Raw genomic sequence first — 24,054 nt, 5'->3', positions numbered from 1 at the left:
GCGGGATATAAATAAAATTTATTATTATTATTTATTATTAATAACAACAACAACAACAATAATAAAATTTTATTTATACCCCGCCCTTCCCGGTTCAAAAACTGGGCTCAGGGCAGCTAACAACAAATTTAAAACACTTTAAAACACTTAATTATAAAAGTGACACACCTTACAGTGCAGTGCAGGAGTCTCCCTGTGGTGGATCTGATAATAATAATAATGATAATAATGATAATAATGATAATAATAATACTCTCCCACCTCTGAACAGTTGCTAGTTAGTGTCCCCCAGCTTTTCTAAACGGGAAAGTTTTTAGCAGGCGCCGGGAAAGGTGTAGTGAAGGCGCCTGCTGTATCTCAAGAGGCAGGGAGTTCCAAAGGTCAGACGCTGACAAACGAGGATAATAATAATAATAATAACGACGACGATAATCATCATCATCATCATCATCATCATCATCATCATCATCATCATCATCATCTCCCACCTCTGAACAGTTGCTAGTCAGACTCCCCTAGCTCGGTCCCCAATCCTGCCTTTCAGAGAACTACACCTCCCAGAAGGCAACGCCTGGAAAGCGTCCTGCGCATGCGTCCCCGGCAGGCAGCACACAGAGAAGCCTCCCGAGTTCTAGAGAGGCCCGAGCGCGCGGCGCGGCAGCGACTTCCGCTTCCGGCCAGCCTCGCTCTGGGCCCTGCGGCTGGCGGCCGAGCCTTGTGCCTCCGCCATATTGTCTGTGTGAGGCCGGCGAGGGAGGCGCGGTGGTGGCTGCTGCCGCCTCCTCCTCAGGTGGGTGGCCGTAGGGGCGCGGGGCGCCTTCCCCGTCCCGAATGGACCCGGTGGGGGGAGGGGAAAGGGCCGAGAGGCGGGAGAAGGGGGAGGGCGGGGCTTCCTCGACTCCCCCTCCCCCCCATTTGGAGCCTCAAGGGAGGGGAGGGGGCGGTGCAGTGGGGGGGCATATATATAATATGAGAAAATGAGGGGTCTCTGGTTCTGGAAGTGCGGGTTTTGCTTCTTCGCCCCCCCCCTCATGAGGCAGCTGCATAGTATGGCAGCCTATGGGGGGGGAAGGGGAGGCTCCCCATCCTGGGTGAGGCTGCCAGTGGAGACGCCCCTTGGCCTGAAGGGAGCAGACCCCGCCCACAGAGCCCCCCCCCCCGTGCACCAGTTGACCACTGGAACGTTTCGTTTTGCTGGGGGGGGAGGGGAAAGAAAGAGCCCCCCATCCCCAATTATGTGAGTCTGGGAACGAAGCAGGACAGTCCTTTGAAAGGTGCATCCTCCCCCCTCCAATGTGGCCCTTCTTGCACTCTAGCAAAAAAAAAAAAAAGGTTATCTTCTCTCGCCCCCCCCCCCCAAAAGATATGTGTTCTGGCATATTCTTTTGCATATGATGTTGGGTGGGGAGGAAGGAGGGGTCCTGCTGTGGGTCTGCAGGGATTCTTTTGGGGTGGGGGCAGAACGGAGAGGGTGTCTCCCTCCAGGGGGGCAGGGAGGGGTAGATCATGGTGGATGTGTGTGTGTGTGTAGGATATTTTGCCCTTTTTCCAGGCTGCATAGGAGATCTCTTTCTGTGTCAGAGGCTGAAGGGTACCTGTAAATCTCTTTATTTGTGATGACCCCAAGTGCTTGAGCCTGAGCATCTTTCAGCAAGGGCTGTTGGACTTGTGGTTCTGGGAGCCTGTTGGGCTTGTGGTTCTGGGAGCTTGTTGGACGGTTGAGGATAGCCTAGGGTGGGGTCGTTAATGCATGCTAATCTGCATTTCAAAAACAAAGGTATTATCATTTCCCAGGATTGTTTTCTCTTTGAGTAATTGTGGTTAGGAGAGTTTAAAAATCTAGGGTAAATATGTGAAAATTGCTGGTTCCTTTGCCCTATCATTAATGGGGATATAAGAATTACCTGGTTGGATCAGACCAAGGTCTGTCTAATTTAGCATCCTGTTTCCAGCAGTGGACAACTGGAAGCCTCTAGGCACTACTGAGTAGAGTCATCCCCAGGGAACTTGTAGAGTCTTGACTGAGGTGCTCTTCTCCCAGCTACCGTAGTTTTTGCTCTATAAGACTCACTTTTCCCCTCCTAAAAAGCAAGGGGAAATGTGTGTGCGTCTTATGGAGCGAATGCAGGCTGCACAGCTATCCCAGAAGCCATAACAGCAAGAGGGATCACTGCTTTCGCTGCGCAGTGATCCCTCTTGTTGTTCTGGCTTCCGAGATTCAGAATATTTTGTTTATTGTTTTCCTCCTCCAAAAACTAGGTGCGTCTTATGGTCTGGTGCGTCTTATAGAGCGAAAAATACGGTAATTCCCAAGACAAGCCTCTCTGTCTTCTTAGGACTATGGTGGGATGGGAGGTTCTGATTGCCTTGTTCCAGCTAAATGTAGGAACATTTTCTGCACAGTTGAAGAGTGCTCTCCCCAGTTACTGTGGTGCTGATACTGTGGGGATTTCTCCCCATCCTGCAACCATCTGTATACAAAGATCAGACTAGATAGGATAGGACAGATATGTGTACCTGAAAACAGTAAAGTGTGATATATTAAAATTTACTCTTGATCCTACAAATTTGATTTCTTGCTGTCTGAAGTGCTTTCTGCCCTTGCTTTTTGTTTAACGATTTGTTGTCTCTTCTTTTCATGGATCATGCCCAAGAAAGCTGTTCCTTCCTTGGTATGTGCAGTTGGTGTAAAGGGATGTCTTTTCCCACAGTGATAGACAAAAGGTATTAACTCCACACTAGGAAGTCAAGAAGCTATAGGCAAGTTAATGGGGTTAGAAATAACAGAATGTGAGGAGCCAAAGAAACATTTCCAGTGAAAGTTTCAGAGCTTCTTACAGTGTTCTAGATTCCAGTCCTCATAGCAGTTGGGGAGGGGGGATGAATAAAAAATATTAGATGCAGGCATAAAATGTTCAGACTTTCTCATATTTTCCCCATTGTTGGGTATGAATATATTTAGCAAGTGCCCATTTTAGTTCTGTTCATCTTCAGCTGAATTGGTTTCCTCCTTATCCCCATGAGAATGTAATATTACTAGGTAAGAAACACTCTTTCCCCATTACCTGACAAGTTGCATCATCTCAGTTTGGCTATATATTGGGCCACTTTCATTTATTCTTGTAGGAATAGCGGGTTGGGAAGTGAGGGATAGCCTGAGAATGTTGCATGCTACATACTGGAGCTTTTAAATCTTGGGTCTTTAGGGAGGACTTCTCCTTTCTTTACCACTAGAATAGGGAGAGATTCCTTCCCAGATTTTATTGTCAGCCCTTGCAGGAGTATGATCCCACTACCAAGTGTACATCTGCCCTGGCTAAGTGGGCATGAGGGATGCTTTCCCAACCAGCAGCATATGCAAATGTCTGCCTGTAATTTGGTGGTGGTGGTCAGGATAAGCTGTGGTAGCTGAAGACTGATCTCTTATCTTCTACCGTGTTTCCCCTTGTGAGAGGTTGATCTCTGTTGTTGGCTTATTAGAGCTACAGGATTCTCTGCACATGCTTACCTCGTAGTTGAATAGCATTGAACTCAATGAAACTTACTGGTCAGTAGACATGTATAGGATTGCACTGCTAATTGTTAATCAACTGACAATTTCGCTGGTTCATTGCGGAGACACACTTTTAACTGATAAAGGCAAATTTTAATTTGAGGTTGAGGGGCATCCCTGTTAGTGTAAGTCTTTAGGCTAGTTCGAGTTTGTGTTGCTGTATGTCAAGAAAAATAAAGATGGCCTTGTTATCAATGAATGGTTATTTCATGAGGCTTCCTAAATTAAGGATTTAGTGACATACAGACTTATTTAAAATTATAAGCAATACAATGACAGGCTCATCCCCAATACTTCGGCTGGATCTCCATCCTGAAGCTGGTGGCTACGATTTTATTTATTAAAATTGTGTACTGCCGTGGTGGGAAAGGCAGGGTATCAATAAATTCATAATTTAAAAAAAATTATACTGCCTGTTATCCGAAGATCGCAGGGCAGTTCACAACATAAAAGTACAAAGAGAACACAAAATACATCATAAAAAACGAACCAACAACTCCCCTCCCACAAACACATTTAAAAGGCCATAGAATGTTAATCAGGCAAAGGCCTGGTTGTAGAGAAACATTTTTGCCTGATGCCTAAAGATCTATGATAATGGTGCCAGGTGAGCCTCCCTGGAGAGATTGTCCCACAAACAGGGAACCATCACAGAGAATACCTTTCATAGAATCGTAGAGTTGGAAGGGACCACGAGGGTCATCTAGTCCAACCCCCTGCAATGCAGGGATTTTTTTGCCCACTTGTGGGGCTCAAACACACAATCCTGAGATGTAGATCCTTTGAAAACATCTCCATGTAAGTCTTCAGCACCCTAGCTATGGTTAGGAGAAGCAGAAATATTATGTAAAATAAGCTGATTCAAATGCACTTGGTTCACAGAATTTGGACAACAGAACACTGACTGCAAATCACAAAGCAGTGAGATCTGCAGGTGGTACAGTCAGGGGTTCCTCATCTCTCTTTTTTTTTACCATTTTGATAAGAATGTACCTTTTGGCCTGTGCAACCATGCAAGAAAAAGCTGATTGCCCTGGGGAAAGTATCCTAAGCTGTTTGTACAGTAGAGGTTTATGCCCCGAGGAACACTTTCTTTCTTGCTGCTGATGGAAGCTAGCTTTCAAATTCTTGATTAGAATCATTAGTCGCCGCCAGAATGGAGTTTCACAAAACAATCTCAGCTTTTAAAATCCTCCTGTGCAGACCAAATCAAGCTTGAGCTCCACATAAAGCTTGCAGTGCGTTACACCCTGTATGTGTAATGTAATGGATGACCTGCTAATAAACATGGGAAGCTTTCATGTTGACCCCGCTCTAAAGCAGTGTTTGGGTGAACATTTCTGTGGCCATTGGGCTGTTGCAGAAGTACACAGAATATAGCCAGCAGGGCTTGGAAATGTTGCCAGCTCCATATTTTGCTCCACCCACTTTTCTCAAAAAACCCACCCTCCAGACTTGGGAGATTTTTTTGTCATTCAGTGCTTGGATCAATGTGTGGTACCATGGCATGCACACTGGCTAGAGCTTGTTATCAAAATGTGGGTGTGCCTTTCTTAAATTATTCCAAATGAGAATTGCTCCTTTTGATGAGATGTGGTGCAGATAAAGCCCGGCTGATGCTTTGAAATTCAATATGCTTGCCTACCTACCCAATGGAAGAGTGACCTTGCATAAGGGTCTGCCTTTGCTCCCCATCTTTTACATAGTTACACCCTTTTCTTCAGGTTTCCTTGCAGAAACACAAATTCATTCTTCCCCACAGAGAGAACCCAGGTATTTTTCTTTTCTTTTTTATTATGCTGCCCTTCAGAATGATTTTTTCCAGGGCAGCATACAAAAACAGTATAAAAAAAATAAATTAAAATGGTAACTAAATGCAAGAATAAAAACTCCAGGCAAGCGTTAAAAGGCCTATTGCGAAAGTTAACCTTTTTGAGTTAGTCACCTGGAAAGAATGGCTAGTCATCCATTACTGGCGAGTAGCTAACTGCAAGGTTACTTGGGTCCATGTGATCTCTGCTCTCAAACTCCAATCTTGCAATTTATGAGTCTGAATTATGTTGCTCAATAAATCATGCAGATTATCTTTGTGCTCACTTAGCTGTGCTTTCTGTCAATATTTAGCATTTCAGCATTGAGGCAGTGGTGGTATGGCAATAGAGGTGGTTGAATGTTGGAAGGCTCTAGAGAGAGAAGGTTAGGACTGGGGCGTGTGTTGTGGATGGGGTGGAGACGGAAGGATGCTGGAAAGGTTCATGGAGGTTCTGCAGCTTGCTAAAGCCCAGGTTAGTCAAACCCTGACTGGAACCATTGCCCGTCCTTTCTGAGCTCTGTATTTTCTTCATATGCTGAGATTTGCAAACTCAAATCTGCTGCAAAACCAAAGACTCCTTGCGAAAAGCACACATTAGACTTTGAGACTGGCGGCTGTTTGTGTCTCATTTCTGTTTTGTTCTGTTCGTGTGATGTTAGTTCTTGCATTTAATTGCAGAAGTGGCATGCTGGGCTCTCAGCAAGTGTGTTTAAATTATTTGCCACTGTGGATCATAAAGTGTGAAAAATAGGGCGAGTGAGAAAATGCCCCATTGTCAGGACAGTTTGCATTCCTCTTAGAGATACAGTTCACACTCTCTGGGGAGGTGGGTACATGACACCACATCGTCTTTGCATCTGCTTATGGTACAAATTCAGAAGTCCATTCTTGAAGCTATTATGGTAAGCGATGCACTTTCTAAATAAAAATTGTGGGTTGAGGTTTTTATTTTTAGTTGGGGTTCTCGCCTCTTCCATCCCAAAGGCAGATAGCTTTACAGACAAATGCCAAATCGGATATTTTAATACTTGAATACTGTTGTTGGAACTTGGTAAGGAAGGAGGGTGATCTTAAGAGAGGTTTCTTTTAAGGTAATCCTTATTTTCTGAGCTTCCACTAGTGGGTCAGGACTAATGAGTGGACCACATGAGCAATGCTTACCACCATTAATAAAAGAACTTTTGTAAGAGAAAGGGGGGAGACATCAAAAGATGCAGCAGAATGCACCTTTGCACATTTTGCTCTGACTTGCTTCAGCTATGAACACTGTTAATAGTTACAAAAAAGAGAGAAACTCATCTGTTATGACTTCTCAGCTTTGCCTGTTAAGATGCAGGGACCACTTCCTTGCTTTTCATCTGGTCATATTAGGTCTTAAGAACGAGGTTATATGTGGTAAGTTAGAAAGTAAGTCCTATTTTGTAGTATGTGGGGGTTAAGACTGTGTTCTGATTCTGAAAGACATGAGCACTGGATTGAGTTGGTATCTTGCCCTTTGATGCTTAGGAAATACAGTGGTTCTCAACCATAGTGGCAGCTGGGAAAGATAGCCTTATCAGCTGGGTGGGGGTAGGCTGTATGCCTGAGCTCCCTTCTACTTCCTGCATGGATCCAACACGGATCCTGGAATAGCTGAAGTAGCTTCCTGGGGAGGTAATGGCCCTCTATGTATGGGCCATTAAAGTAACAAAGGAAGTGTCTCTGTGCTGGATACCAAATGGGTGGGCTCGCTCCCTCAATGGCTGGCAGTAAGAAAGACGGACGCCAGAGTTGGGAGTTGAGTTATGTGAGCTAGAAGCAAGGCTGCCGGCTGGGCAACTGGGAGACAGAACCATGCTTGATTTCTGCTGGGATCCAAGGCTATGGCTATGGGAGAAGCAATACTTTCTTGGATGTTAGTGCTGCGCGCCCCTCCATCGTAGGCTCAAGTTGTGTGTACCTCAGGTACAGTTGTGAGGTACAGTTGTGAGGTACAGTTGTGTGTACCTCAGGTACACTCAAGTTGTGTGTACCTCAGGTATACAGTGGTACCTCAGGTTACATACGCTTCAGGTTACAGACTCCGCTAACCCAGAAATAGTGCTTCAGGTTAAGAACTTCGCTTCGGGATGAGAACAGAAATCGGGCTCTGGCGGTGCGGCAGCAGCAGGAGGCCCCATTAGCTAAAGCAGTGCTTCAGGTTAAGAACAGTTTCAGGTTAAGTACGGTCCTCCGGAACGAATTAAGTACTTAACCTGAGGTACCACTGTGTGTGTGTGTGTGTGTGTGTGTGTGTAAATCTATCACAGGGATCAGCAAACTTTTTCAGGAGGGGGCTGGTCCACTGTCCCTCAGACCTTGTGAAGGGGGCCAGACCTTGTGAGGGGCGGGGGGAATGAATGAATTCCTACGCCCCACAAATAACCCAGAGGTGCATTTTAAATAAAAGGACACATTCTACTCATGTGAAAACACACTGATTCCCAGACCGTCTGCGGGCCGGATTTAGAAGGCAATTGGCCTGGATCCGGGCCCTAGGCCTTAGTTTGCCTACCCGTGATCTATCATAAAGATACCACAGTCTCTGCTGTCCCTCATTCTGAGGAAATCGATTCCTGGGTAAGCACATGCAACCCTCTGGAATCTCACTTGGAGATTGGGGTGGCTCACAACCATATGGTACAAGGGACACATATCTGGAAATGTGGTTGACATTCCTAAAAATATGAAATAGTAAGTAATATCCAAGAATGCCTATTTAGTTATAGTCAAAAGCAGAAGCATTTTTGGCATTTGGAGTCTTGTCAAGAAAGTACAGAGCACATTTCTCTTAGTAGTAGCTAAGATTTGTACATTGAAAGTAGGGAAATTGGCAGCTGTCCCAGATATTATTCTGTGGTTGAAGAAAAAAAGAAAGTATGAGACCTTGGAGCAATCGAGAAATTAAGCATTAATCAGATAATGAGACAGAAGATTGCATTTGGACAAATGCATTGCAGTGGTTGCACAGTTTTGTCTTCAGGAAACATTGTAAGCATGAACATGGGTTTGTAAAAATAGCCTCAGAGTGTGAGATGTTTGTGTTGGCATTTGAATTTTCAATAATTGGAATATTTTGTTAGGAGGTTGTGATCTACTTACCGTATTTTTCGCCCCATAGGATGCACTTTTTCCCCTCCAAAAATGAAGGGGAAATCTGGGTGCGTCCTATGGGGTGAATGCAGGCTTTCGCTGAAGCTTGGAGAGCGAGAGGGGTCGGTGTGCACCGACCCCTCTCGCTCTCCAGGCTTCAGGAAGACATCCGCAGCCTAGGCAGCCCTGGGGGAGTTCCCGCAGGGCTGTCTAGGCTGCAGAAAGCAGCCTGGTTCCCGGAGCGCCGGGCGCGCTGAAAGCAGAGTACCTGGCGCTTCGGGAACACATCCGCAGCCTAGGCAGCCCTGCGGGAGTTCCTGCAGGGCTCCTCACGCTGCGGATAGCAGCCTGCCGCCCGGCGCGCAGGACGCCCTGACATCAGCCAGCCCCACAAGCTCGGGGGACAGCGGGGAGGCGCAGCGCCGCCATCCCGCTGTTCCCTGACCTGGTTTTGGGGGAGAAGTAAAGGAAAACATTTTTTCCTTTATTTCCCCCCCAAAAAACTAGGTGCGTCCTATGGGATGAAAAATACGGTATGTATTTGTGTTGCATATCATATTTGACTTTTCCACATTGTTCTGCATTTTATAAGTTAACAGTGTGTATGTGTGTGTTCCTCCCCCCCCCCTTTCAGCATGCAGTTGTGCATGGGAGGTGTCGCCTTCTCCCTGCACCCAAAGCGCTTTCAAGCTTGGAACACCTGTGGGACCCAGACATGCCTTTGCGTTCCCTTCAGGTCTGAACTGTTGTGGTTTAGTTGTGTGTCAAATGAGTGCACACTGCACCTGGCAGGGGCAGAGCAACTCTCTGCCTTCCCTCTCCAGCTCTAAGCTACTGGGGGAGGAGTGAGGGCGTATTGTCTTCCCCCTCTTCATAACTCGAAGCTTGGAAACAGAAAGACGAGCATATCTCTCTCTCCCCCCGCCATATCCCATCCCATGCTGTGCTTGAGACATAGCACCCTGCCCCTTGGGAAAAGGAGGTTCTGATGCCAAAACCTGTTGAGCTGTGATCCTCAGGGTTTGCGCGACTCCCTTCTACATCACTGCTTTATACATGGTTTGAGACCTGGTTGTCTTGAAGGATCACCCAGCCCAACATAAATTTGCTTGTTGGTTTGAGGTGGTCTTTTCAGGTCCTTCTCCTGGCGCCTTGCTGTTTAAAGGCCAGGGCTGTTCATCCCTCCATTCTCCAAGGCTTTTAATGTTCCATAGTCAGTTCTGTTGCTTTAAGATCTTATTAACGATTTTGCTGCCGTTTTTCACAATGCTCTCTCTTGTTCACCTAGGTTTTGTTTGTGAGCCATCCTGAAAATGCCTTAAATTATAAGGTAGGGGAAATTGTTCTTTAAAAAATGAACTTTAGAGTACGGTAGTATTTAGGAACTAGAACCTCTGTGAATCACCTTTACAATGAGCCATTGAAGAGTTTGACAGACCAGTTGATCCCGCTTAAGTTGTGGGTGGGCTAGTTAGAAGCAGATATGTTTTTCAGAGGAATGGACAGCAGGATTCCAATGCCAGCCAAGGCAATGGATCAGGCTGCTTCTCAACTGATGGAAAGGGAGAAGTTGTTTCCCCTTCTCGTATAATACTTTGATCTCTGGGCCGTCCAGTGAAGCTGAATGTTGGACAGACAAAATAAAAGACAGATAAAGTAGCGCATAAACTCTGGAATTAGCATCCACAAAAAGTAGCAGTGGCCACCAACCAGTGTTAGAAACTGATATATAAACTGGGCACCAAATGGCTCCTTTAACCAGGGTTACAGTCGCCAAAAAGGAATGCCTAGTTGCCATTTGGGGGCCAGAAAGCTTTATAGTCGTATTTTTCAATATGACTATTTGGTTCCTGAAATTCATTCTGATGTTGCAGATAAAATACTGCATTTACTCGAGTCTAATGCACCATCAAATTGAATGCACACCTCAATCTTCAGAACCTTGAAACCAAAAAAAGTATTTGATGGCGAATGTCAATATGCCATTGATTCTAATGCACACCTTAATTTTCGCAACGTAATTTGGCCAAAAAAGGTGCACATTAGATTTGAGTAAATATGGTATAACAGAATTCTACAGGATGTGTTGATAGGGTGTGAAAACAGTCAAGATCCAAGGATCCCCAAGCATGCACCTCCAGATGGTAGAGATGTTAGGTGCCATCCTGTAACCCAGGCATCTTCACTTGATCACAGGTGGCCAATAGCCAGGTGCAAAATGCGCCTGCTGATATCCTCCCCTTAGCTGGGTCATGCCTTTTCCTTTCCATAAAACTTACACGATGCAGTCCACTCATTTCTAGTTCCTGCCAGTGTACCTTGGGGCTTGACTCTCCAGACCAGACACAAGAATCAATTCATCGGGCCATTTTGGAGAGGAAACCCTGCTTAACTGTGCTGCAGGCAGCTTTCCTCAAGTCAGGGCAAAGCCTTGTGTTTAAGCGTTCGTCTCACAGCCAGGGGCAACAAGGAATTGCATGCATGTTGAGTGAAGGAAAAGGAGGGATCAAGTACTCTGTCTCTCCCCTTAGAAGCATGTGAACTATTAGAGGAGAGAAACTCCCTTGTTTGCAACCGTGTAGGAATGCTGAAGGTTGTTGCAGGAGAATCAGAGCTCTCTGTTTTTGCTTCTGCCAGCCCCCAGCAGGCTAGCACAGATGCTGGCAGGTTAGTAAGTTTTGTGGACTTTTTAAAAAAATACAAGGGTGCTTTTAGATGGAGCTGTGAGGGAGCGATATTAGGATATCTTCCCAAGGAACAACTTTTCTCTCTTCTCTGTTTGGGAGCACAGCCTTTCTGGGATGTTCCAGGGTCAGCAGGTGCTTTCAAATGTGGCAATGTCCCACCCTCCAGAGGTTATCCAGTTTCATCAGCACCACCCAGCTCCCAGGCTTCCTGGCAATTGCGGCCTCCCAGGGATCCTACTTGCCAATATGCTAATACTCTGACTTTGTTTCATGGCCCTGGGCTTGTTTGCACTAGCACGGCAGAGAGAGGAGGTTTCCAGATTGTACATTTCACTCTGTTTCTAGTGCCAGGCTGCTAAAGCGGTTGTGCTTAATTTTGAAAATGAGCTGATTGAGCACCAGTTTCGCTTTTAAGGACTGGAAAAATCCTGTTTGTTTGGGTGACTAAAACTTTGGTGCTGTTACCTAGGAATTCTGAATAGTTCTTCAGCCTTCGTTTCCTGCTCAGGATATTGGCTCACTCAGGGTAATGCCAAAAGATTTAGAATAAAAGGTTCAATGAAGAAATTGCTATATTGCTGGGAAATCACGGGAGAGTTATTTCATCAGCTGAATTTTCCAGCTTAGTAGCGTTAGAGCCAAGCCCCTGGCGCTGGCCACCAAGGCTGGCACAGTATTTACCAGGAGACTTGTTTTTTTCCTTTCCCCGAGCCAACTTGGGGTTGGGACAAGAGGGTCAAACATAGCATTAAAAGGAACCCCCTGGAGTTCACTCTGAGCCAGAGGGACAGGGAAATTCTTCTTCTTCTGCCCTTCCAATCTGCTTTGGCAGTTGCATGTTAAGGCTGAGGGGAGGAAAAGACCAGGTGTCTGACTGGAAGGAGGAAGATATGGGGATGAGGAGCAGCACAGCAGTGGCTCAGGCCGGAGTTTGAGGAAAGAGAAGCTGTGAAGCCTTGGGCTGCAGTGTTGGCTGCCTTGCTCAGGGCTGGGAGCCGTCTCAGTAAGAGCTCGGCTTGAAAGGCAAATCCTACACAAAAGGACTTAAGAGAACTGGTGATGGTGTATAAAGGAAGGGAAGGATTGGTCAATAGAGAGCTGGAAAGCAGGATAGTCATTCACTGTGATCTCTTAGGGCAGGGGTCAGCAAGGCTTAGCAGGCATGGGCTGGATCACTCCCACGGAGATCCTTCGTGGGCTGGACCAGTGCAGCACGACGCTGGAAATCGCCCCTGCTCATGTCTGCGGCACTGGAAATCGCTTCTGCACATGCCAAGACACCGGAAATCATGCCTGCGCAAAAGTGATTTTAGGCGTCTGGGCATGTGCAGACGTGATTTCCGGCACTGCGGACATGCGCAGACGCGATTTTCGGCATTTGGGCATGCACAGAAGCGATTTCTGGAACTGCAGAAGAGAGTCCCCACACTGCGCCGGTTTAGCACAGCGCACGGGGACTCGCCGAGCGGGCAGCTCGGTTCAGGGGTGGCTCATGGGCCAGTTAACCCTCATGGGCTACTTCCAGCCCATGGGCCTTAGGTTGCCAAGCTCTGTCTTAGGAGAATCCTTGTTTTGATTTGGGGGTGCTTGGATATCGTGCTGCACCTCTCCCATAAAACACCGACTCCACAAATATTAGGCTGGAGAGAACAAGCCTAACAGCTGTATGTTCTAAGAGGAGAAGCTGAAAGGCGAAGATTCTTTTCTGGCTTCAACAGGAGCGGACAGATTCATGGAGGAGAGGGCTATTGAAGGCAGCTAGGCATTATGGCTCTGCTGTGCCTCCACAGTTGGACGCAGCAATACTTCTGAATACCAGTTGCTGGAACCTGCAGGAGGGCCGAGAGCTCTTGTGCTCAAATTCTTCCTGTAGGCTTCTTGCAGGCATCTGGTTTGGCCACTGTGAGAACAGGATCTTGGACTGGATGGGCCATTGGCCTGATCCAGCAGGCTTTTATGTTCCCTCCTCCCCTAGCTCAGCTAGAGAAGCCTCATTGACAGCAGTCAGTGAGTGAAAGACTGGCTCCGAGGCACAACTCTTCAAGCGCTGTGATGTCGTCAGTAGGGTTGTTAACGGGGGGCCAGAAGAGTTTCTTCACTGGGAATGCTTTAGTGTGCAATTTATACAGTCTTAAATCCAGCTATCTCCCTCCTGCAGAGTTTGTCCTGTGTGAGAAGGACCACAGTCTCCCTCCCCGACCCCTGCTGTTTCCATGGGTGTAAATATTCAGTATGGATCTGTCCCGAGGTCAGGTGGAGGGGGCATAGCACTTAACTGTTGTCACCATGTAGATACCCCTCAAAAGCTAAGGCAAGCTGTGGCGCTTGATGTGCCCTGGCTAGAGTTATCTGCAAACAAGTGGGAAGGGTGTAGTTAGGGTGGAGAACACAGTGATATCTCCTGGTCCAGAGGATTTCAAGATTTGCCAGTAGCTGTTCTGTCATGAGTGCTTCAGATATGGAGTGGGAGCTGTGAATGCCTCCCTCCTCTTCAGTTTTATGATTTTGCTCCCTTGAAATTAAAAAAAGTAAGGTGGTGGAGCAATGGACAAGAAAGGGAATAAACACTTAATTTCTAAATTTGTGGCCAGAGTAAAAAGGAGGCAATGGGATAATAATAATAATAATAAAATAATAATAATTTATTACTTATACCCTGCCCATCTGGCTGGGTTTCCCCAGCCACTCTGGGCAGCTTCCAACAAAAGATTAAAAATGCATTAAAACATCAGTCATTAAAAACTTCCCTAAACAGGGCTGCCTTCAGTTGTCTTCTAAGTGTCAGATAGTTGTTTATTTCCTTGATGGGAGGGCATTCCACAGGGCGGGTGCCACCACTGATAAGGCCCTCTGCCTGGTTCCCTGTAGCTTCACTTCTCACAGTGAGGGAACCGCCAGAAGGCCCTCGGCGCTGGACCTCAGTGTCCGTCTTGAACGATGGGCGTGGAGACGCTCCTTCAGGGATGCTTCTCTGTGTGATGACTGTTCTGAGTTTGCAAGACCAGTACGAGTGCTCCATACTGAAAGCTGCGTGAGGTTTGGAAATGGCTAAGCCCCCAAGGTCAACTATCTTAGCAAAGAATGTGAAGAAACATGGGGAAGGGGTTTTCTTTTCACAAAGGGGGAAGCCCAGCAAGTGGCAGGTTGAGGGCGATGACAGCAAAGGAAGAGGCAATTGTTTGCGTTTCAGTGTAACTGATGCACACTTACCCTTGGCGGCAGGGGAACTTTGGCATTCTGATCTCTCGTTTTAGTCTTCTGTTCTGCACATCACAAAAGTTCTAGGTCTAATAGTTTCGGAACTGGCCTTGACAGCGTGTGGGCAAAGCCTCTGGGCAGGATTTCTATAGAATCAGGGAATTGTAGAGTTAGAAGGGACCCCAGGGGCTCAGCACTTGCATTGTTGTTCCCACCCAGCCTACCTCACAGGGTTATTGGGAAGATAAAAGGGAGGAAGAACCAGCTTTGACCCCCATTTTAGGCAAAATTTTGACTCATTTATATGTCTGGGCCTTTGGGGCTTAATTGGGCTTCGGCTCCAGACTGGCATTATTAGCTACTGCTTTTTTAATATTGAGTCAGCATTTTAAATGCTTTTATGAAAATTGTTTTATGTTGTCAGCTGCCCTTTGATCCCTTATGGAAGGAAATGGGGGAATTGAGGAAGATGTAATAGATGTGCCCTGACGTGAGCAGCTTGGAGGAAAGCGGGGGCGGGGGGAGGGATATAATGCAATAAGGATATATTTTGCAAAATAATCAAACAATTGCAAAATTGCTGAACTTATAGAATTTGGTTTATCTTGGTTCAGAAGTCATTATTATTGTTTTAGAGAGATGTAGAAGCAGTGCCGAGTGGAATTGGAGTAAATTATATCCAAATGGTGTTGGTGTCAGAAAATTGGGGTTCCCAAGCACTGGAAGGTTTTGACAACCTTTTCAGTCTCTCAGCCATTTTAATATTTACGGAACGTGAGTATTTCATTTCAGCTGCTTAAGTGGAAGCTATTGGGTCCAAAGTTCAGATGGAGTTGGGCTGGATTGGAGAGTGTCATGATCTAGAAATGTTTTGATTGCAACTGTAACTTGACGCAGCCCGGGAACTTTTAAGAGAAGGTGTGCAGAACAGTTTCTTTCCAGGTTGTATTACAATTTAAATTTTAGCATCTGAAAATACATGGATTGGGTTGTGTCTTTCGTTTTATGTGTAGTGGCTTTTATTGGCCCCAAACTGAAATATATTAGCCTTTCAAGGTTTGCTCTGAATTGATATTATAATATGCTTTGATACATGCTGGAAGCCGCCCAGAGTGGCTGGTGAAACCCAGCCAAATGGGCAGGGTATAAATAATAAAATTATTATTATTATTCATATTATATTCTTTACAGAAAAGGTTTCTGTGCTTCATCTGTTCAAAGCCATCCTTTGACAAACATAATGGATTGATTTAAATAAAGGACAGTTTTAAGTCAAGCTTGTACTTGCAGATGCTCAATAAGAAAAGGACATATTTATTGCATGATATCCTTAAAACATTCTTATCGTACCTAGAAGGGCATTAACTATATCATTCAGTAACACACCATATTTTTACTAATTTAATAAACGGTGCACAGCACGCTTACTATTGCAAAACATAACATTCACTTGCCCATGATTTATGTCAAGCTGTTTTAGTGTATCTGATTTGCAGGGGCCTAACTTTGGGCAATGACCTAAGCCACTGTTTCCCAAACTTTGAGTCTCCAGCTGTTTTTGGACTACAACTCCCACCATCCCTAGCTTGCAAGAGTGGCCAGGGATGATGGGAGTTGTAGTCCAGCAACAGTTGGAGACCTAAGTTTGGGAAATCCCTCTAAGCCCTTTGGACTCTTCCCCAGCCGCACTCACTTCTGGGCCTTGTTTTGCCTCCTTTTGGTGTGTTTTCATCTACCTGCAATGTGTGCTTGAGCTGCGGCATTGCCTCTTGCTTCCTTGGATGGAGGGCAGAGAGGTTACATGTGTCAAAATTGGTCCAGTGTACAAAGGCAAAATTTGCCTTCTTTGCTCCTCCCAGTTTTGCCTCTGGCCCCAGCCTCTGAATGTTGTCCTTCAAGCTGAAAGAGGTTCCCCATCGCTAATCCAACTAGAGAGGTCAATTGCACAAAAAGAGAGAGGGACCTGGTTCACACATCACATGTGTGAGCTTATGGTTTGTTTCCTCCAAACAGGCAATAAGCCAAGAACACACTTTGCTTCTGCTCATGCTTTAAACAGTGATGAACAAACCATAAGCCCAGCTTAAGCCAGACAGTGCCTGGTTTCCCTGAAGCAGGAACGGGGAAGAACGAAGAGCCTTTAGTTGCAGCAACCTGCTACTCATTCACATTAAAGCAGGGTTAATAAGCTACAGTTTAATGTGGCATTCCAAGCAGGCTGCGCACACACACGTATATTGTACCTTTATTTCAAAACATGGATTTCTATTCATCCCTCTCTGGCTATTTACAGAAGCAGAGAAAGGCAATTTGCTGGCCGGCTGAAATGCCCAGGTTCTTGTAGAAACAAGTAGTTAGTAAGCAGAGCAGCGTTTCCCCCATTAAACGGGAAATAAATGTTCATGTTTGGTCATAAATATTTATTATCTGAGTGCTGAACAAATTTCCAAGCTTTTGGTAGAGTCTGCTGCTAATACAAAGAGAGTGCGTGACTGCAGATGAGCTCAATGATTCTGGAGAAATAGGTGGTGGCCTCTCCCAAGGCCGGTGATAATTAGTGATTGCAAACTCCATTTGGCCTGACTTGGAATTGGGCTCGGCAAAATATTAGATGGGAAATTACATAGTGGTCTCACCCCCCCCCCCAAACTCAGTTCTAAGATCCAGGCCCTGTTCTGATGATACAACCACCCCCTTCCCTTTCCACTCTTGTTAGCAAGGATTGGGGTGGAGAGCAGAAATTAACATATATGAGTACAGTTGTGCTGGTAGAGCAGTTAATTCAGAGAGGTAGCAAAGGTTCCATGTTCTGTGGAGCTGCTGAGTCATCCAGATGTTTTCCTTGCTGGCAAGAGATGCTCTGCAGGTGTTTCTTAGCTCTTGTGCTGTCTTCGAAGGATGGTCTAAATGCAGCTCCATAACAATCTAGGTTACCCTTGTATTGAGCGTAGAGGACAATAATTACAACTCTAGACTATATCCAGTCAAAAAATAGAGGCAGGGCCCTTACCCAGCTGTGTTTGCTGAAACTTTGCAAGTCCTAGACAGATGCCTGGATCATCTTCTTCTTCGGCGATCACTCGTAGCTGAGTAAGATTGTCTTCCATAAACACAGCTTTAACAATGAGTCCATAAGTGACTGTGGAGGCCAATTCTGGATCCACGCATCCTTCCACAGTGGGGACATTGGTTTCTGGGTGGGAGTTGATCACGGTGTGGATTTGTCAAGTGTGCCTTCCTCTTAGCACGTTTCTCCCTTGCGCCCTGAGTTCGAGTCTCTTCAAAGCGCATGACACCTTTGGTAAAGGCTGTTCTCCAACTGGAGCGCTCACAGGCCATTGTTCCCCAGATATAGTGGTGGGCTGGATGAGGGCCAATAAGTTGAATTAATTCTGATAAGATACAGGTCCTCTGGATGACCACACTGATTGGCGGAATTGGCCGATCTACCATTCTGCATTTGCAAGAACTCGACAGTTCAGTGTGGCAGCGCCTGCACTTTGGAACTCCCTGCCTATTGATATCAGGCAGGGGCCTTCACTGTACATTTTTCAGTGCCTGTTGGAAACATTCTGGTTTAGAAAAGCCTACCCAGATGCTTAAAAAGTTGAGGCAGAGGCAATATTTATCTGTTTCAGTATTTTAATTTTTGTATGTTTTAAAGTATGGCTGTCATGTTTTCTTGTGTGTGTGTTTTTTTGTAAATCACTTTGAGGTGGTTTGTTTGTTTGCTTATTTTGCAATAGAGCGGTGGATAATTATTATGGAACAAATAAATACATGAGTAGTTCCCAGCTGAGAACTAAGTAAATTGCTTATTCTGGGGTGGGGGTGATTGCACTCACTATTAAAGAACAGGTGTATAGTTGGTGGTGCTCCTAAAACCAGCACTCACCTTGGAGGCTTAAGAGGCTTCTGCTACTAAAAATTTCTTTTATCGGCTACGAATATTTCTGAGTAATAAGAGCTTTGCCGCTGTGGTGCAAGCACTGGTAACCTGGAATCAGCGTTCAAAATTTGCCAGGCACATTTTGCACCTGACTTATCGGCCACTTGCGACCAAGCGAAGACGCCCAGGTGCCAGAATGGTACCTAACGTCTCCACCATTTGGAGGTGTGTGCCTGGGGATCCTGGATCTTGACTGTTTTCACACATTAGCAACACATCCTGTAGAATTCTAGCCGTTGTATTTTATCTGCACCGTCAGAATGAATTTCAGGAAGCAAAAAGTTGTGTTGAAGAATACGATCTTCGAGCCGTCTGGCACCAAAATGGCAAGTAGGCATATTGTTTTTGCGACTGTAACCTTGGTTTAAGGAGCCATTTGGTGCCTAGCTTATAGTATATACCTGAGTTTCTAACACTGCCTTGAATTGGATTGCTGTAATGCGCTTTAAGTGGAGCTGCCCGTGAAACTGGCTTGGAAACCTCAGCTAGCGCAAAACTCTGTAGCTAGGCTGTAGTCAAGAGTGGCCTCATACAAGTATGTAACACCAGTCCTGAAAGAAAAACATTGCCAACAAGCCATCAAAAGCATCCTTCAAGGTACTTGTGTCGGTTTGTAAATCCATATGCAGCTTAAAACTTACAAAATTATATCGAGGAATGAGTTTAGGGTGCTATTTTCTGTTATCATCATTGCAGATTTAAACGATGACTGCGACTCTCTCGCTTTTGGCAAGGAGAAACATTTTCCAATTTATTGGCCTTAATTGGGCGCCCAGGCCATGTTGCTTCTGAAGCTGGGAATTTGTTAAACTTTTAATCGTGTTTGGCCTGTTTGTGTTGCTAGAGTAAATAGCAGATGTTTGTCCGCAGGGTTGGTTTGGGATCAAATTGCCCTCAGCCTTTGAGAGAGAGAGGGAGAAAGAAAGAAAGTAGGAGATAAAGGGCAGAAAATCAAAACAAACATATTACCTCCAGGGGAACACCAGTTAACCTGACACTGGCAGGGAGTCTCGCTGGAGTCGTCTTACTGAGGTTGCTCCCCCTCCTTGGCATCTTGAACATTGCGAAGGAACCCTGAGACATGTACTGTCCAGGGAGTCTGTTATCCAAACTAACAAACAGGGCACCATTGGGAGGCAGGGAATGCATTTCTCAGCATTACTGTATGTTCCTGCTTTTGCCAAGTTCAAAGTGCCGGAATGAATTACAATCTGAACCAGGGGAGAACTTTGGAGATGAACGGTGCTCAGATCCTTCCAGGCAGCAATATCCCATCCGCAACCACCCTAAAACTGACCCAACTTGCTGTGTTGCTATCAGAATGACAATATAATGCACATGAGGCAGACTGAATGCTGAAAAGCGTATAAATGCTGCTATTACGCATTTCTTGATTTAGATTGCATCAGCAAATAGAGAAGTTGTTGCTGTTTGTGTGGAGTGTGGCTCTTAATATTGTAATTACAATGGAGAAGTGGGAGGTTCAGATCACGTGTAGCAAACCTAGTGTGATGCTATATTTACAACTTCGAAGGGCAGTTAGGGGTTCCATACTTCAGATTTGTAGTTCAGAGCCAAATGATACATTAAATGTGTATTTGTATGTATGTGCCTTTTGAAAAATTGCCATAGTGGTCTCTAACCCAAATAAGGACCACAGGTGTGTGTGTGTGTGTGGGGGGGAATTAAAACCACCTGTTCTCTAAAGTGGCTATTTTCCCCTGGAGGGAAGCTGCAATTGCAGTTTTTTGAAGAAGAAAAAACCACACCATGTAAATGCTCATTTAACATAATGTGTAGTTTGGCTCTCAGTCCCATTGCCATTATGCTACATTAACTCTCATAAGGACCATGCAAGAAGAAGATACCACCCCTCAGCTTAAAAGGGGAACGTTCCCTGGGATCATGTGGGGTCAAACCTTTGCAGAATTACACACTGTCTCCATATGCCTGTGCTAGTGGTTAAATGTGTGTCTTTATCCTCGCATGGGGTAGTGTTATACTTGGGTGGTTGCCATCGCTGGGAGATACAAAGGAAGGAATGCTCAGCAAACATCTTTGCTTGTGTACCATCTGTCTGCTTTCAGCCACATGACATGACGAAAAAGATTCCACGCTAGAGCTTTCGTTTCTTTCAGTAGCGTGATTCACCCACTTTCTTCCACAGACCAACATTCTTTCCTCTTTGTAGATAGAGCCAATATGGATGGAGCTTTAGAATTCTTCTCTGATAGTGAAATCTTTTGGGTGTTCATAGCTGAAAAAGGAATCAATATGTCTTCTCTCCCCACCCCTTCCAGCAAGTCTGTCAGGTGTATCTGGGTATTGTTTTTGTTGGATATTATGGTATGGTTTTTTAAGTTTTTATATTGTAAACTGCCCTGGGATTTCTGGATGAAGGATGGTATATAAAGTTAAATAATAATAAAAAACCGCAATAATTTCATGTGACAATTTCTGGAGTTAAGACCTTGAGTCTAGGAATTGCCTGAAACTTTCACAAGATGTGCACTGCAATCTCATGTGTGTTTGTTTCAGAAGTGGATCTTTACCCTAAGAAACTAAGGGGGGAGATTTTTTTTAATGGCAAGGGCTGCCCTTTGAATCCAGTGGAACAAATGCATAGGTTTGAAAAGCTAGCCTCCAAGCTTCCTTTGGTGACTATGAGTTATGTGTCCACAACCTGCTGCCTGATGAAAGCATGATGTGCGAGATCCCCTCTCCTGAGTTTGTTGTGTGTTGTAGCAATCTCAGAGGGGAAACTTCCTTTTGTCTAGACGGGAGAGTGAACAGCCCTTCTGCTTTCCTGAGTTCCAGAGGTCTTTGGGCAGGATTGGGGTCATCTTTTCTCTGTGCACCAGGATTCGCGACCACTGTTGCAGCAGCAGTCGTCCTTTCACTTTCGAGCACATTCATGCTTGAGCCATGCTGTGCTTTGGAGATGCTGAAAAGCGAAGGACACAATACGAATTCTTGCTGCTTTTAAGTGTCTACAGATCCCAGTGCAAAGTGGCCTCCCATCTCTTTGGGAAGAATCGAGCAAAGTAATTTCACCTGTACCATAGAAAGAGAAGACCACATTCTGCTGCTTCTAATCTCCTTCACCAGGATGTGGGTCATTAGTAGAGTACCCATCCCAATAGCTAATATCTGGGGGGAGGGATTGGTGATGGCACACCAGAAGAGGGATGCTAAGGTCATGGCACATTATTCAGTTTAAGAGGCTGACCCAGTTTTGAAAAAGGCAATTCCATGCTAGGAATCATCAGGAAAGGAATCGAAAATAAAATTGCATTGAAGCAGGTTTATGCAAATCTGTGGGGCACCACACTTTGAATACTCTGTACGGTTCTGGTTGCTGCTAGAAGGATATTGTAGAACTAAGAAAATGGCAGCCCAATGATCACGTGGCTGAAACAACTCCTGTTTGGAGCTATATAGTTGGGGGGAGGAAGCAGATAAGGGGGATGTGCTAGAGTTGTATACAATTAATGCTTGATGTGCAGAATGTGAACAAGGGAGAAGCTTTTCTCTCACACGTATTTCTGGATCCCAGGGCCATCCAGTGAATCTGAATGGTAAGAGATTCAGGGCTGCTGCATGCTGAACATGCGGAAACTCCTTTGCCTCTCTTGGGAGGGATACCTTTGTGTGTCTGGGGAAACATGAAAAGCAGTGTTTGTATGAAATGCCCCAGACATAGTGAACACGGAAATCGCCAGCAGACCGATGTCCCTGTAGAATGATCCGCTACCTCTAGAAAAGCGATTTGAATGCCAGAAATAGTTGTTGTGGAAGGAAAACTTGGACATTCAGCAAATGCTTATTGCAAGGCTTCCATGGAAGTGTGTCATGTCTGTGAGCAACGTATGTATTATAATCCCCTTGTTTTAGGGTGTTGTTTTTAGGTATGACTCTCTAGACCAGGGGTCAGCAATGCGCAGACCATGGGCTGGATGCGGCCCACAAAGACCGTTTTACCAGCCCACGAGTGGCGCCGAAAATTACATCTGTGCATGTCCAGGCGCCGGAAGTCGCTTCTGCACAGACGCAATTTTCGGTGTCTGGGCATGCAAAGAAGCAATTTTCGGCATCGCGCTGTGCCAGTCCGGCCCACAGACGATCTCTGTGGGAGTGATCTGGTCCATGGCTGGTAAACCTTGCCGACCCCTGCTCTAGACCATGCTTCTATCCAGATACAATTTGAAGAGTTAGCATTAGGCTCACCTAGGGTGTCTATTGCAGTTATGGGTCCCCATAGGCAGTGTGATAGCTAGTGATGTTAAATTCTGGAGAATATTCTGGAGAATATTCTCAATTAATGAGAATATTAGAAAATTTGCATTTAAAATAGGAGAGTATTCATTTCAATGCATTGAAAATGATAAAATTTGTTAATATATGTGTTTATTTATGGGTAAAACTGTTCAGATGGCAGCCAAAAAATGGGGCAATGCTGAAGTTGATTGACAGTGTGGATGGGATCATGGGAGTGGGAGGAGTCTAGAAAACTCTTTCTTATTGGTTAGCAGGTCAGCACTGTTGACATATAGGGAAACTTACTGTTTAGTAAAGGAACCACAGTGAAAATATATAAGCACAAGCCTACTTGTCACTTGCAAGTAACATGTTAAAAAGTAAAACATGTTTTATAGTTAAAATTAAACCATTCTAAGGTGATGGCACCAGTAATTGTCATGTTAAGGTTTGGTATAAGGAAACTCAGTAGTTAAATCATATTTTATTCTTCCATTAGAACATGTACATGTTATAGGACAAGTAAAAAAATACAATTGGCATGTTAAGGTTTGATACAAGTAAATTCAGTAATAGGCTATCTTGTGCTTCTAATAGCTCTAACACTTAATAACTGTTTTGGTGACTAAAACACTGCTTGATAAACAAAACTATATGTGTACATATAAAAGAGAAGCCATTAACATTAAATATATCATCATTGTATGATATTATATTTCAGTATGTCAACCTCTGGTAAATGGCATCTTGTACCATTGAATGGTACTGCAAAAACCAGTTATTGGCACTAAATAAAAATATAGAAACATCAACTGTTTAAATCAAGGGCACCTCATGTGCTGTTACACATAAGTGTATAGGCCTAGGTAAGTGTGTAAAGCATTAAAGCAATTTCTGTAAAAAACAACAACACTATATGGTCAAGGGTACAGAATTGCTTAGAATAAGATCACACAAAAATAGGGGGAAAAGGCTATTACATATACCGTATTTTTCGCTCTATAACATGCACCCGACCATAACACGCACATAGTTTTTAGAGGAGGAAAATCCGTAGGCATGCCACCCGTACGCATTCCCTCCATAACACGCACAGACATTTCCCCTTACTTTCTAGGAGGAAAAAAGTGAGTGTTATGGTGCAAAAAATACGGTAGTTGAAATACATACGAATTCAAGTATTCATCAAATTAAATGAATAGCATTTTAAAAACTTTTTTAAAAAATGTTTTCTGTAGCTGACATTTCAGAACTGCCAATGGTGAATGACACAATACCCAGTAATGTAACTGAATAAAAAAAAAACCCCCAACAACATTATTTATTACTTACAGTGGCAATATCACAGCTTGACTTATTGTTTACTCGATTTTTTAATGTGGGTTGTAAAACTGGTTCTTACATTAGAATTTACAGTTTGCGGAGAATATTCTCCGGAGAATTTTCTAGCAGAGAATATTCTCATTCTCGAGAATGTTCTCCGGAG

At 44.8% G+C, this 24,054-nt stretch overlaps 1 protein-coding gene across 2 annotated transcripts in view; it reads left to right on the top strand.

Moving 5' to 3' along the window:
- The first annotated feature begins 665 nt into the window (after positions 1–665).
- The window catches only part of CSNK2A1 (casein kinase 2 alpha 1), a 44,588-nt gene continuing 21,199 nt past the window's right edge, over positions 666–24,054 (top strand). The window contains exons 1-2 of one of the 2 annotated variants that reach the window (XM_053394607.1): positions 680–790; positions 9,766–9,807. The gene's annotated coding sequence lies outside the window, so the exon portion shown is untranslated. Of the gene's footprint in view, positions 791–9,765; positions 9,808–24,054 lie in introns of both variants that reach the window. The other variant, XM_053394606.1, reaches the window with a different exon arrangement.

This window comes from Podarcis raffonei, chromosome 6, assembly GCF_027172205.1.
Source record: "Podarcis raffonei isolate rPodRaf1 chromosome 6, rPodRaf1.pri, whole genome shotgun sequence".
In the NCBI taxonomy this organism is placed as follows: Eukaryota; Metazoa; Chordata; class Lepidosauria; order Squamata; family Lacertidae; genus Podarcis; species Podarcis raffonei.
Note: the sequence above shows the minus strand (reverse complement) of the source record. Positions and strands in the feature narration are given on the sequence as shown.